Source organism: Malaclemys terrapin, chromosome 8 (genome assembly GCF_027887155.1).
Source record: "Malaclemys terrapin pileata isolate rMalTer1 chromosome 8, rMalTer1.hap1, whole genome shotgun sequence".
Lineage (NCBI taxonomy): Eukaryota > Metazoa > Chordata > Testudines > Emydidae > Malaclemys > Malaclemys terrapin.
In genome coordinates, this window is record NC_071512.1 from 89,938,521 (window position 1) to 89,954,471 (window position 15,951).

Genomic DNA, 15,951 nt, shown 5'->3' on the forward strand with positions numbered 1-15,951 from the left:
CAGTAGCTCTGAATCACACACATTGCTCAATGGATGACATTTACAAACCAATTTGTTACATACAGCTCATGTGTGGTTATACATACAACATATCTGTGCTCTAACATTTCATGCATAAACTAAATGTGTATGCTGTTAAGCATACAATACATACTATCATTAGACAATATCCACATTTAATTTCAGTACTGAAACTTTCATGGGTTGTTCATTTCTGAAAGTAATGGATACAGCTACTGCATTAGATCAGTACTTCCTAATTGGGAATATATTAGTACTACAAGTGAAAAGCATTACAAGTGAGATGCCTTTTGGTGACATTTCTTTCTTTGATCTGATTAGCCTCCTTTATACATAAACAATAATCTAAAGAAAATGGCAAGCATTTTATTATGTAAATTAAAATCCAATTGAGCTACACAATAATTATTAAAGAAATGAACAAAGCTTGGAAAAATATTAATACTGATAATAAATTGTAGATAAGATGAGTAGAGTTCAAAAAGTAACTTCTTTCCATGGTATACACATAGGTACGCAATTTTAGAAAATTCACAGATGAGCAAATCCATATTATATGTATGTATAATATCTCTTTGTTTACACTGAAACTCATCTCAGAATGCAATATGCTCCCATTTAAGTGAGAAAGAGCTGTACCCAAGTGCAGCAGGGAACAGAATTTGCCCCTGGATGTTATCTATCAGATCTAAGGGAGGCAGTCAGACTGGGAGCATGTATCTAATAGGGTTCTGCAGGGGGTTTATTCTGAGTCTGGTACTATCCAACATTTTCATTAATAACTGGGATAATGGAGCAAAGAGTATAATAAAATTTGCAGGTGACACCAAGCCTATAGGGGTTGCAAGCACTTTGGAAGACAGGATTAGAATTCAAACGGATTTTGATAAAATTGGAGAATTGGTCTGAAATCAACAGGACAAATTCAATAAAATGCAAAGTACTACACTTTGGAAGGAAAAATGCAAATCCGTGAATACAAAATGGGGAATAGCTGGCTAGGCAGTAGTACTGCTGAAAAGAATCTGGGGATTATAGTGGATCATAAATTGGACATAAACCAATAATGTGATGCAGCAGTGAAAAAGCCTAATATACCCGGGCATATTAATAGAAATGTCTTATATAAGAGAAGTGTCAGAGGAGTAGCCGTGTTAGTTAGGATCTGTAAAAATTACAAAGAGTCCAGATGCATGACATCTTGATGGCTCCCTTATTGATTTCAATGTAGGTGGCTACACCTATTGGTATCTGTCCTCTGGTGTCCGTGCCTTGTCGTGGTGGGACAGCTTGAATGCTCTAACAATCCCCAGAATCTGTGTCTGTGGGGGCTTTTTGCTCCTGGTAGGTTCAACCATGCTGGATTGGTCTGTGGGGGAGGAGCCAGACAAAACACCCTGGTCCTCCAGGTTGGGAATTAGGCACAGGGCTAACAACCCTGTCCCATAAACAACAAAATATGTTACGGAAACAGAGACGGAACAATTGACCATTACTGTGTGTGTTGGCTTTCAGGAGTCAATGACCTGTATGACTGCCAGTGGTTAAAGCCAAAAGGAAGCCACTGGCATGAAGACTGAAGTGCTCAACACCAAGACAAAAAACAAACTTGTTTTTTGGAACGTACGGACAATGTATGAAACAGGGAAGCTAGCTCAGGTCACAGCAGAGATGAGATGTTACAGCTTACAGATACTGGGTGTTAGTGAGAGCAGATGGACAGGATCAGGAAGATTAACAACAGCCTCGGGAGAAACTTTGCTGTATTCTGGACGGGATGATGGACAACATCATGAGGGTGTTGCCATCCTTTTGAAGAAGGGAGTGGAGCATTCCCTGCTTGAATGGAAGTCCATCAGCAGCAGACTTATGAGAGCCAGACTGAAAGGGAAATACAATAATATCACCCTGATTCAATGCTATGTTCCGACAAATTACAGTGATGAAGACGTAAAGGACAAATTCTACCTTACACTACAGGCAGAGTTAGAGAGAGTACCATGCCACGACCTAACTATCGTCATGGGAGACCTGAATGCCAAGGTTCGTAAGGACAACACAAACAACAATAAGCAATGGGAAGACATTGGTTTGGCATGGAGAGAGGCTTGTTGATTTCTGTAATATGAATGACCTAGTCATCAGTGGAACCCTATTTCAGCACTGCGAAATCCACAAGCTGACATGGTGTTCTCCAAATGGCAGAGATAAGAACCAGATTAACCATATGATCAATGGCAAATGGTGACGCTCACTGACAGTTGTGAAAGTGAGAAGAGGTGCAGATGTTGGCAGCGACCACTACCTTGTGACAGCCTCCATTAAGCTAAAACTGAGAAATGTGGGTCCACCAAACAAGAGACATAGACTTTATGACACTGACAAACTAAAGTCCCCTGAAAGCCTTCGTTCTGCAGATAAAGAACAGGTTCTAGGCACTTGCAGACCTTGATAAAGAGGAGGGGAATGCATATGAGGAGATCAATAAGAAGTGGGGCAAAGTAACAGCAATTTATAAACAGAGCAGTGAAACCTGTCTAGGCTACAGGCAGAAGAAAATGGAGGAGTGGATTACACCCAGCACATGGAACACCATGGAAACCAGAGGACCCCTGAAGAAAAAAGTTTTAGAGACAAAATCCCAGAAGCTAAAGGACAAATACCACAAGCAGTATAGCAAGGCACACCAGGAGGTCAAACGCCTTGTGAGAGAGCGGACAAACAACATTATATTGATAATCTGGCAACACAAGCAGAGGATGCAGCTGCTTGTGGTGAACAAGGAACAGTCTACAAAATGACACGGCTTATCAGTGGTAAACGGCAGACACCAACAAACACTCTCATCAGGGACAAACAAGACCACCTACTAACAACAGAAAAAGAACAAGAAATATGCTGGACACAAAAATGGGAAAGCTCCTGGCAAGGATAACTTGAATGCAGAATTGTTCAAGATAAATCCTGAGTTAGCAGCATCTATCCTGGAGCCTCTATTTACGTCAGTCTGGGAAAGGGAAAAAGTGCCAGATGAGTGGACCAATGAGTTTATAGTTATGATACCAAAGAAAGGAACTCTCAGTGATTGTAATAACTGGCATGGTATCACACTTTTATCTGTGCCAAGCAAAGTATTGTGTAAGATCATAGTCCAGCGTATATCAGAGGCAGTTGATAGTATTCTCAGAAAACAACAAGCTGGTTTTTGGAAAGGGCATGGATGCACAGACCAGATCTTCACTCTATGAAACATAACAGAACAATGCTTAAAATGGCAACAGCAGCTCTATATAAACTTCATAGACTTTGAGAAGGCTTTTGATAGCATTCACAGGACCAGCCTCTGGCTCATTCTGTGGGCATATGGAATCCCTCTCTGTATAATCAAGATCATCAAAATCTTTTATTTCAACTTTACATGCAATGTTGATTACAGTGAGCTTAGTTTTGAAATCAAAACAGGAGTACGTCGGGGTGTGTCATGTCTCCAATCCTCTTCAACATTGCCATTGACTGGGTAATGCAGCGTACAACTGAAGATATGCCTAGAGGTATTAAATGGACACCCTTCTTATTCCTTGAAGATCTGGACTTCGCAGATGATCTCACTCTCCTATCACATACCCAACACCATATACAAGAAAACAATTCAACTCAATGCATTCAGCCAGCAAATTGGACTGAAAATCAATTGCAATAAGACAGATATCATGACCTTTAATATTGCCTCACCATCACCAGTATGGATAGAGGATTATGTTCTCACCAATGTAGAACCATTCACATATTTGGGCAGCACCATCAGCCAGCATGGTGGAACAAGCCAGGACACCCAGAACAAAATCAGTGAAGCCAGGAACACCTTCAGGAGCTTAAATACAGTCTGGAAATCATCAAAATACAACACCAAAACCAAACTCAAGATTTATCAAAGCTGCGAACTTTCAACATTACTTTATAGTACAGAATGCTGGGGAATGAGAAAGTATGACATGTCCAAACTGTCTTCATTCCATACAACCCTGCCTCAGAAAAATCCTCCGTATCTTTTGGCCCAGAACAATCTCAAACCAAGATCTATTGACACAGTGCAGCCGAGAGGATATGAGCACCATCATTGCCAGGAAGCGCTGGAAATGGACTGGCCATGTGCTTTGGACGGAAACTGATTCCATCACCAGAGCAGCAAGAAGATGGACATCTGAAGGCAAACGAAAAAGGGGCCGCCCAAAAACAACATGGCGAAGAGCGGTGGAAGCCAAGCTGTAAAACCTGAAGCACAGCTGGGGAACCATTGAAAGACTTGCCAGAAACAGACAGAGGAGTGGAGGAGCTTTGTCGCTGCCCTAAACGCCAGAGGCATAATGGGAACATGATAATGATGATGACCTATTGGTATCTGAGCATCATTTCTCCCAATGATAGTAGCCTGTACAATATGTATGACTTAGTAGGTCATATTGTAAGCTATTTTCCACAGCAAAAAAATGAAGAACATTTCACATCTGCTTCATAACAAACAAACATATAGCACACAGCTCATCAGGAATATTAAACTGCAAAATAGCTGCAGTAGAGAACATGCATGGGTATGAGAAAAAAAAATCTCTTGCCATATAAGGACTGTGAAAAAATTTCCCATTTTAAAAAAATGTGTGGGATCATATTCACAGACATAGAAATATGTTCTGTTCCCGAACACCCACAAGCCCTAGAACATTAGGCTGAAGTGCTGGCATGAATAAAAACCGTTCATTAAGCAAAAAAACCTCACAGATTAGAACACTGTTGAAAACCACCAATTTAGTACTCAGCTTCCTTTCATATGTAATCATTTTTATTGTAATGAAAGTTACAGTTTGATTATGACCAAAAAAGTGGAAATGCACATCACATGAACAATACAAATTATCAGGCACCGAGTCAAAATTAAATACAAAGACAAACAAAATTCTGTCACCTACCACATAACATCAGCAGAAACTACCATAACTATAATATGGAAACGGCTCACCATGCAGTAAAAAGGCAACTTTCTCCCTCTTCATTCTTCTTAACCTAATCAATCAGTACTTTCAACTATTCCAGCGTCCAAGACTATCTTTATAACTAGGTAGGCACCTATGTCTCCCTTCTATCATAGTTCTTTACCTGTCAAACTCCCCTTTTATTGTTATTTAATTATTAAGGAGGTCAATAAATGTTTGCAAGGTGTTTTACACAAATGAAAACAGTCCCTGCCTGAAGAGCTTACATTCCAAAGCAGACAAACACAGAAACTGAAAACAGGAAAGATGGGGTTGGGCAAGATCTAGAATGTATTGTACTTGAAGCTTGACTGAATTTTTTTTTTTAATTTGAGAATAAGGTGAGGTAAGAGAAACAGAGAGCATTAGAGACTTCAATTCCTGGCTCTATCAAAAGTTTCCTACATGACCTCAAGCAAGTCACTTAAGGGCCTGAGCCAAAGTCCACTGAAGTCAATAGAGAGAATCTCAACAACTTCAATGGGCGTCACATCAGACCTTTGAACTGTGCTTCAGTTCCTCATTTGCAAAAAGGGGATAATATGGTCCCTCTCCCTGCCTTTGTCTGTTTCACCTATTTACAATATTAACTCTTCAAGCAGCTGTTCTCTCTTACTAGGAGTCCCATTTGGTACCTTGAAAAAACAGTAACATACTCATCACTTGGGCCTCTAGTTGCTACCATAATGCAATAATAAATTAGTACCACCGTGGCACTACATTTTAATTAAACTAATATACTAATGCTTGGATTCTTTAATATAATACTTATTTTAATAATATTCTTTCATAATATTCTGTGGCATGCCACATTTCTTCCAGATATCAAATATGCCATTTGAATTCACCAAAATTCTAATAAAATTAAGTATAGTAGCAGAGAAACAAAAACAAAAACATGTATTTAAGTAAAATTTTAACAGATCAGGCTGTAAACTGAAAAATAGACAGATTAAAGTAGACTGAAGTTCTAAATTAAATCATAGAATCATAGAAGATTAGGGTGGGAAGAGACCTCAGGAGGTGATCTAGTCCAACCCCCTGCTCAAAGCAGGGCCAACACCACCTAAACCATCCCAGCCAGGACTTTGTTGAGCTGGGCCTTTAAAATCTTTAAGGATGGAGATTCCACCACCTCCCTAGGTAACCCATTCCAGTGCTTCACCACCCTCCTAGTGAAATAGTGTTTTCTAATATCCAACCTAGACCTCCCGCACTGCAACTTGAGACCATTGCTCCTTGTTCTGTCATCTGCCACCACTGAGAACAGTCAAGCTCCATCCTCTTTGGAACCCCCTTTCACGTAGTTGAAGGCTGCTATCAAATCCCCCTTCACTCTTCTCTTCTGCAGACTAAACAAGCCCAGTTCCCTCAGCCTTTCCTCGTAAGTCATGTGCCCCAGCCCGCTGATCATTTTTGTTGCACTCCACTGGACTCTCTCCAATTTGTCCACATCCCTTCTGTAGTGGGGGGGGGGGGGCAAAACTGGATGCAATACTCCAGATGTGGCCTTACCATGGCGAATAGAGGGAAATAATCACTTCCCTCAATCTGCTTGCAATGCTCCTACGAATGCAGCCCAATATGCTATTAGCCTTCTTGGCAACAAGAGCACACTGTTGACTCATATCCATCATCTCATCCACTGTAATCCCCAGGTTCTTTTCCGCAGAACTGCTGCTTAGCCAGTCGGTCCCCAGCTTGTAGTGGTGCATGGGATTCTTCCGACCTAAGTGCAGGACTCTGCACTTGTCTTTGTTCAACCTCATCAGATTTCTTTTGGCCCAATCCTCCAATTTGTCTAGGTCACTCTGGACCCTATTCCTACCCTCCAGCATATCTACCTCTCCCCCCAGCTTAGTGTCATCCGCAATAGCTACAAAGTTAACGGAGTTACTCAGAATTTACATCAATGTAACCGGGCAGAATGTCTTATGTCAGACTTGCCTTTCAATTTCCAAGTTTGTGAATTTGTATTTAAAATACACTTTAAAAAAAAACCCAAATTATACAGCTGCAGTAGTGAAACCTTGGGGGGAAAAACAGCACTGGAGCAGTGGCAGATTTAGAGTTAGTGGGGCCCTGTGTGCAGCTTCATTTTCGGGAGCCCCCCGTCGTGACCCAGCCAAAAAAAAAAAAAAAAAAAAGAACATTCTCTCTTATCTCCTCCACCCTCCCTCATTTTTCATTCTTTTTTCCCTTCATCCTCCTCCTAAAAGTAATTGGAAGTAAATGAAAATAAAGTGAGGTACCTTGATTGGGGCAGGGGGTTGGGGTGCAGGCTCTGGGCTGGGGCAGGGAGTTGGGAGGTAGGAAGAGGGCAGGGGGGCGGCGCTTACCTCAGGCGGCATGGCTCCCAAAGTGACTGGCACACACACCCCTCCGGCAGCGACTCCTAGGTGGGTGGGGGCAGGAGAGACGACCAGGGGGTCTTTGTGCACCGCTGCCCGCAGGTGCCGCCCCTGCAGCTCCCATTGGCCACAGTTCCCAGCCAATGGGAGCTGTGGAGTCGGCGCTTGGGACGGGGAAAGCACACTGAGACAGACAGACACACACACACACCAGGGGCCACAGGGATATGCCGGCCACTTCTGGGAGCGAAGCAGCGCGGAGGGAGGGAGGCAGAGGGGGCAGGGAGGGGGGCAGCGGGTCTCCTTTATCCTTTTTTTTTTTTTTTTTAAGAAAAAGCTATCCTTTTTCTAAGCACAATGGAAGACTGTAGTAATCTCAGCAGAAACTACTGATAACTTTGTAATAGCTTCCACACTACCTTCTGTACTAAAGGCCAAATTCTGCCACAGAGAATGGCATCAATGTAGTACTGTTACCAGATATGAAGAAGCCACACAAAGGATGCACATCTTCTGTGTGGGATGGAGTCCTGCTCAGTGAAGTTTACTCTGCTGTGGCATGTAGGGTGGGTTGCATCAGGGCAGGGACACACACAAACCATCCAAGATGTTGCACACACCTGAGAGTGGATGTTTGCATGGTTTAAAAATAAAATGAAAACAAAAACACAAAGCATTATATGCCAAGTGTTGGCGAAGGGTGAAAACTCAAATGGATCTAAAAGGAAATTTCCTGTAATTATTACAAATTGAAAATGAACTCTTTCTCCATATCAAGATTACATGGTCAGCAACTTAAATTCATTCAGATCTTAAAATACAGGATATGTTTGAAAACAAAGTAGCTTCCTTTTGCTGGAATCACATGAAAGAAAATTACTAGGGCTGGCAATTAATTACAGTTAACTCAGTAGTTTTAATCACATTGTTAAACAATAGAATACCAATTGAAATTTATTAAATATTTTGAATGTTTTCTACATTCTCATATATATATTGTATTCTGTGTTGTAATTGAAATCAAAGTGTATATTATTTTTTATTACAAATATTTGGACTGTAAAAATAATAAACAAAAGAAATGGTATTTTTCAATTCACCTCATACAAGAACTGTAGTGCAATCTCTGTCGTGAAAGTGCAGGTTACCAATGTAGATATAACTGCACTCAAAAACAAAACAATGTAAAACTTCAGAGCCTACAAGTCCACTCAGTCCTACTTTTTGTTCAGCCAATCGCTAAGACAAACAAGTTTGTTTACATTTACAGGAGATAATGCTGCCCTCTTCTTATTTACAATGTCATCAGAAAGTAAGAGCAGACGTTCACATGGCACTTTTGTAGCTGGCATTGCAAGAGATTTATGTGCCAGATATGCTAAACATTTGTATGCCCCTTAATGCTTCAGCCACCATTCCAGAGGGTATGCTTCCATGCTGATGATACTTGTTAAAGAAATAATGCGTTAGTTAAATTTGTGACTGAACTCCTTGGGGGAGAATTGTATGTCCCCTGCTCTGTTTTACCCGCATTCAGCCATATATTTCATGTTATAGCTGTCTCAGATGACCCACCACATGTTGTTCATTTTAAGAACACTTTCAGTGCAGATTTCACAAAACGCAAAGAAGGTACCAATGTGAGATTTCTAAGGCTAGATACAGCACTCGACCCAAGGTTTAAGAATCTGAAGTGTGTTCCAAAAGCTGAGAGGGACGAGGTGTAGAGCATGCTTTCAGAAGTCTTAAAAGAGCAACACTCTGATGCGGAAACTACAGAACCCGAACCACCAAAAAAGAAAATCAACCTTCTCTTGGTAGCATCTGACTCAGATGATGAAAATGTACATGTGTCGGTCCACACTGCTTTGGATTGTTTCAAGCAGAACCCGTCATCAGCATGGATGCATGTCCTTTGGAATGGTGGCTGAAGCATGAAGGGACATATGAATCTTTAGCGCATCTGGCACGTAAATATGCGACGCCGGCTACAACAGTGCCATGAGAATGCCTGTTCTCACTTTCAGGTGACATTGTAAACAAGAAGCAGGCAGTATTATGTCCTGCAAATGTAAATAAACTTGTTTGACTGAGTGATTGGCTGAACAAGAAGTAGGACTGAGTGGACTTGCAGACTCTAAAATTTTACATTGTTTTATTTTTGAAGGCAGTTTTTTTGTGCATAATTCTACATTTGTAAGTTGCACTTTCATGATAAAGAGATTGCACTACAGTACTTGTATTAGGTGAACTGAAAAATACTATTTCTTTTGTTTTTTTACAGTGCAAATACTTGTAATCAAAAATAAATATAAAGTGAGCACTGTACACTTTGTCTTCTGTGTTGTAATTGAAATCAATATATTTGAAAATGCAGAAAACATCCAAAAGTATTTAAATAAATGGTATTCTATTATTAACAGTGCAATTAATCATGTGATTAATTTTTTAATTGTGTGACAGCCCTAAAAATTACCCTACTTTTCCCTTTCCTTTTGTTCAAAAGAAAATAAAAAATAGTGTGAAACCAAAATTTATTTATAAGAAAATTAAGCTTAAAATTTGAGAAAATAGATCAGTTTTTCAACACACTTTATTCCCTTATTTATTGATATATGTACTGAAATCAATTTAATAGGTTAGTGTTTGTATTTCTTTAAGAAGGTGCTGCTATTTCTGATACAGGATATGTTCAGTAACATTTGATGTAGGGGTTGCCATGGTAAGTATACGTGTCTTGTTGAATTCCAGATGAATAGGTGCATAAAACCAACACTCACATAGCTAGCCTTTGCAAGTTACTTTCCTTGTCTGATCATTTAATGTTAGTGTTAAAATGCAATTTATATAGTTCAAATTACAGTCTTCCTCACATTAAAACTATCCGGAACAGCTCAGATTAAAAATAGGAATAAAACTGGGATAAATAAAAATAGGAATAAAGCTTTTTAGCTGAAAGTTATGGGATAAGAGAATTAAGCATTTTGCCATGGGAACAGGCATGTTAAAATTCCCAAGATAAAAATATCACCTATCTCCCCAACCTCCGGGAACTTTTAATAATACTTTCACTGTTATAACCTTTCACTAGCCCTGCCTCACAGAAAAAAACCCCAATTCAACCTGACTACTCCTTAAAATACAACAAAATCCTGATTCTGCTTTCACTTGCCCCAGGGTAAAATAGGACTCCCCCACCCCCAATTGAAGCCAATGGTGCTATGCCAGTATTAGAGGGAGAAGAACCAGGCCCATTGAAGCAGCATGTAGGCCCCCATCCTGCTCCCACTGAAATCAGTGGAGTTTTGCTACTGATTTTAATAGGACTAGGACCTGGTGCATACTTATTCTCAACTTCTTGGAGTTTTAAGAAACCAAGTGTTTCAGTGAATTTATATCCCTAACACACCAAGGTTCCCCAAATTGGTTACTGTTTAAAAGTAGAATAGAGGTGAGAGAAGTCAAGCCATACAGGGAATAAATTAAGCCTGTCTTTCTGGAAAGATGGAATTATTAGTATTTCAAAATGACTGCATCAGTATTTGTTTCTAATCATTAGAAGTTCAGCAGAAGTTAAGATATGAAGATTAGAAAGGGCACAGACCTTTCCAGGAGGATTGCTAAGCTTAATACACCTCTACCCTGATATAACGCTGTCCTCGGGAGCCAAAAAAATCTTACCGTGTTATAGGTGAAACCACGTTATATCGAATTTGCTTTGATCCGCCAGAGCGCATAGCCCCGTGCCCCCAAAGAGCTGCTTTACAGCGTTATATCTGAATTTATGTTATATCGGGTCGCATTATATTGGGTGTATCTTATTTTAGAGGGTCAGAAGGTGGTGACAATGAAAATACACCATCTCTGCAAAAATACATTTTACCCTATAAACGTACCCTTTTTAAATGCACTCTGGGGGAGAAAAGGATACGTACACTGTCTATTCATAGGCTTGGTCAGAAACAAAATAACTTCTAATGTCTTCCCTGACTGAGGTATCAAGTGTTTTACTTTCGTTTTAATATACCCAGTAAAGCATTTAACTGTCCAGAAAGTTGGCTTTGATAGCCCTTTACCGTCCATTCCTTAGTAAGAACACTGGAAATACTGAACCAATTGTTATGGCCTACAGAGATCTTATAAACCCCTCAGGGATTTATTCTGATCTTATTTACACAGGTGTATGTTAAGAGTAACTCATGGGCCAAATTCATCCCTGATGTTACAGTATTCACTGAGCCAAATGCATTCCACAGTGTAACTGACAGTGAATTTACACTGATGTAAGTTAACCCTAGATCAGCTCCTCCCCCCCCCCAATATCTTTATCTAAATCTTGAACAACCCCAAGCACACTGTGGGCATAACGTTGGAATGATGATTAGGAAGGAAAAAAGGAAGTGAAGTTGAATTATATATCAATCTCTTTACTGATGTTCCTAAAGAAGACGTGCCTGAATCAAGAATCATGTTGCTCTAGATTCAGAAAATAATTTAATTGGTGGGATGAGGTGAGATGCAAGTTGGATTATAAAGATTTCCAATATCTTGACTTGGTCGCAATGAAGCAATATGGTAAACAATTTTATATTTAAAAAAAACCCCACATTTTCACAACACAGCAACTACAAAAAAGGGCTGTCTTTGAAATAGCACTTCAGACTCCTTGAGGTTCCTGACATCACATATTTGATCACCACTGTAAGGCAATTTCCTTATTAAAAAAATACCCACCTTACTGTGCCATCGTTTTTGCCTTTCCCTCCCTCCCACCCTAGTCTTCTGGTGTAGTACTAAAATAAATGCCCTTCCTTCTGTTTCCACTCCTAGACAGAGGAAAGCAGCAGTGGAATTTCAGAACAGAGAGCTCATCAGCTTCTGCACATGGAACACAAAGGCAGTTTGGAATCACCGAAAATGGACATTTTATGCCTTGAAATATATATATATATATACACATACATACATATACTCCTTTTCCTTCTCCAAACAAGAATGTGCTTAATGAATCTGCCTGGCCCCCCCACAGTCACGATCAAGCAGGATCTTAAGAAAAGAGGCATGGAGAGCGGCAGCAAATTTCCCTCTCCACAAGTGTCAGTGGTGACTGCAGCCAGGGAAGAGCTTCCATTACCGATTGACTCCCCCCGCCGCCGCCACCACCACCACCACCACCGCCTCCCCCGCAAAAGACTGCCCAGCATTTCCTTTCCATATCTGAGCGCAAAAGGGGCAACCCCGCTCGGGAGCAGGATCGTCCCTTCCATCCTCCCCCTATTCTCTGCACATGGGGCTTTGGGGGGAGGGGTAAAGCGTTACTGGGGTGCACAGCAGAGGTATTCACAGCCATCCTTCTTTGCAGTAGCTGCTCTCCTAACACGATTTAATCTGGTAGGTACCATCACACCCAAGGACACCGCTTCCCTTCCATCCCACCATCCCCGCCACCGGCAGCAGCACATCCAGCGAGCAGCGAAGCCACAAGGAGCTGCTCCCTCCAGGTTCACCGCTGCCCATGCAGGAGACTGGAGCGTTGTGCGCTGCTGCTTGCATTTCGCTGGTACACCCCCACACACGCCTCTACAAGGGGAGCAGCAGCTGCCCCTTCCTCACAGGCAGCAGGCACATACTCACATTGCAGAGTGGAGTAACTGTCCATCAGTCTCCGCTGCCCGGAGATAACCAGTTGGAATGGTTATTCCTAAAGTATTGGGTCCGTAGTTTGGGGGGGGGGGAAGGAGCTAGAGAAAAGGGGAGGGGGGAGTTTTTTCGTGGGAGATCCCTCGCTAAACCATGATGTAAATGCCCTTCAGATGAACAGCTGGATATTTCCCCACGAGGCAGAGAGTAACGCGAGGGAAGCTCTGTAGCACAGGCACCGTGTCAGCTGAAGTCTCTCTCCTTTCCCACCCCACAGACCGACCAGCAACCAACCAAAAAAAAAAAAAAGGAATAAAAATCTTCATCCAATAAATCCCTGGGAAGAGAAGGCGAGAGGAGACACACGCACACAGAGGGGCCAGGCTGCCCCCGCCCCACAGTACCTGTCAGTGGGGGGTGCAGAAGTGGGCCTCCACAAGGGCGTGCGGGGAGATCCTCTTCGGCTCCCGCATGGAGCAGGTTTGGGAGGTTAAGGCGGGGGGAGGCTGAGACCCGCAAGATGATCAGGACCCCTGGAGCCGCTGCGTGTCTTTCTCGGCCCTCCTCAGTGCAGCAGCTTCATCCACTCGCAGGTGCAGTCATTGCGGACGAGGAGATGCATGTGGCTACTCCCGCCAAGCTCGCCAACCTGTCCCCCCCCCTTCTCGTAACGCCCTCGGGGGGCACCGCGGCTGGACACCGACAGACTCTGGCGGGCGGTTCACAGGGAGCAGCAAAACCACATCGATAGGAAACCACCGTGTACGGTGCAGCGCGCTTCCCTTGGCAGGCGGGCTGCGGGACCCTGCGCCCGGCAGAGCCCGGGAGGAGCGGGCAAAGCAGCAGGGAGCAGTGCCCAGAGCCAGCTCTCCGGCGCAGGAGGTGCACGGGCGGCAGCGACAGCAGCCTCCTGCCAGGGCTGAGTCAACGGGAGAAGCCCCAGTGCTCAGCAGCTGTCGCCGCCAGCCCCTCCCGCCCCCACAAGATCCGCGTCAGAGCTCGAGCGGCTGCCGTTGCTCTAACGGGCAGGCTGCGCCCGCCTCTTCGCGCGCCGTTAGCCTGAGGCTGCGCTGGGAGAAGAGGGTTTACACGCGCGCGCCCCCCCCCCTCAGCCTCGCTCTCCCCAGCCCGGCCAGGATCCTGCACCCCAGCCACTGCCCGTCCCCTCCCTCCCTCCCCCCAGCCCTGTTGCGTCCTCCCACAGCCCCTCCTCGCTGCTGTCTCCTCCCATTCCCTCCCCCTATGCTGCTTCCCCCCCAAATCACCCCCCCACACTCACACACCTGCTTCTCGCCCACTAGCGCCGCCTCACCTGTGTACACCCCTCAGCTGGCCACTGCTTGCTTCCTCTCGCCCTCCTTCGCCCAGGGGTCCTATCCTCCACCCACCTTTACTACTACTACCTCTCACCCCCCACATCGCTGCAGTATCCCTCCAGCTTCCTTCCTTCCCCCAATGTGCTCCTGCTCACCCTCCTCTCAGTGCTGCCTCCCACATTGTATCCCCATAGAGGCCCTTACTGCTCTCCCCCTCCTGATTCCTTCAAACCCCACACCTTTGCTGCTGCCTCCCTACCTCCAATCCCCCCAAGAAAGGCTATAAACCCTCCTGCAGCAGGAGAACCTCTAAGTGATAGCGTTATGAAGAAACTTTACCCTAGAGGCAAGTTATTCTGTAACTGTCCACTGCAGTGGTCCTTGCAACAGCTGAGGCTTTTATTACTGGCTGCTGCCCAAAACAAGAGACTGAACTAGATAGAGCTGTGCTCTGGTAAGGCATGATCTTTCCTATGTTCTTCTCACCCGCGCCCTTCCCCACACCTTTTAAAGACGGGACCCAGTTGGAAGACTGAGCTGGCTACGGTCAAGCCCTGCCTATTATATTCAGGGCCAAGAGAGCACCTTCCCCAACAGAGGGAGTTTCCATGTGCAGGTAAACCCCTAGAATTTAGGATAGGAGCCTCACACCTCAGTGAGTTGGACTAATGACAAGGGCTGAGCAAATCTTTTCTTGGTCAGTTCAGGAGCTGAAAGAACTTTGCAGGTAGATGCAGATCCTATCCTAACCCGGTTCTCTCCCACTGATCTAGGTAGGATCCTATAATGGCACTCACTGCTGTAATATTGGAGCATCTTCCAGGGCATAACTAAACTAATAGACCAATTGTCACATTTTCCTCCCTACTTCCTTGGGGGAAGTAGGGACTACATTTCAAAAGAAGTTTCCTTCTCTTCCTCTACTTTACACTCTTTTCTGAAGGCACTGAGATTTGTGGCTGTTTTAATCACCTCTGGGATTAGCTCCAAAACCTTGGCCTTACTACATAGAAAGTTCAACATCTCCTGCTCTCACAAGCTCCACAGACCTGAAGAACATTGGTTGTTATGCAGTGAAAGGCTCTCCTATGAGGTATCATGGACCAGTTCCACAGATAGCTTGAAGACTACAACTAAGACTTCAACTCTGAAGGACTATTCTTTGGTGAGCTTGTGCATCAAGCGGATGTTACATTAGTGGGAAATATGCCCTCTCAGTGGTTGGTATTGCTGAGGCCTAACATTCTATCTGTAGGGGAGAGCCAGGCTTGATTCTGCACATGTCCTGGGATTCCACTAGAATTACCAACATTGCACAGCTAAAGAAATGACTAACGGTACATAAGATTTCTTTTCAGCAACAATGTCCACTAGAGAAGGAAACAAGCCTTTGCCTTTTTTTCTGTTATACATGATCTTCTATATGGCTATGTGGAATCACTGGGCCTCCTCCAGCTCCATTCTCTGAACCTGTGCCCTGAGATCTGCAGAATTTAAGACTTCTACAGGGTAGATGCCTGCTATTGGGGAGGTGGCAAGATTTGCAACTGTTGAACTGCAGAAGACCATGGCTGTGCAGCTTTATGTTCCCATCAG

The 15,951-nt window shown here is 43.5% G+C and overlaps 1 protein-coding gene across 3 annotated transcripts in view; it reads right to left on the minus strand.

The window, feature by feature from the left end:
• The window catches only part of LRRC7 (leucine rich repeat containing 7), a 344,062-nt gene extending 330,105 nt beyond the window's left edge, over nucleotides 1–13,957 (minus strand). For all 3 annotated transcript variants that reach the window (XM_054037099.1, XM_054037101.1, XM_054037100.1), the window contains exon 1: nucleotides 13,444–13,957. The gene's annotated coding sequence lies outside the window, so the exon portion shown is untranslated. The remainder of the gene's footprint in view (nucleotides 1–13,443) is intronic.
• Between the last annotated feature and the right edge of the window lie 1,994 nt (nucleotides 13,958–15,951).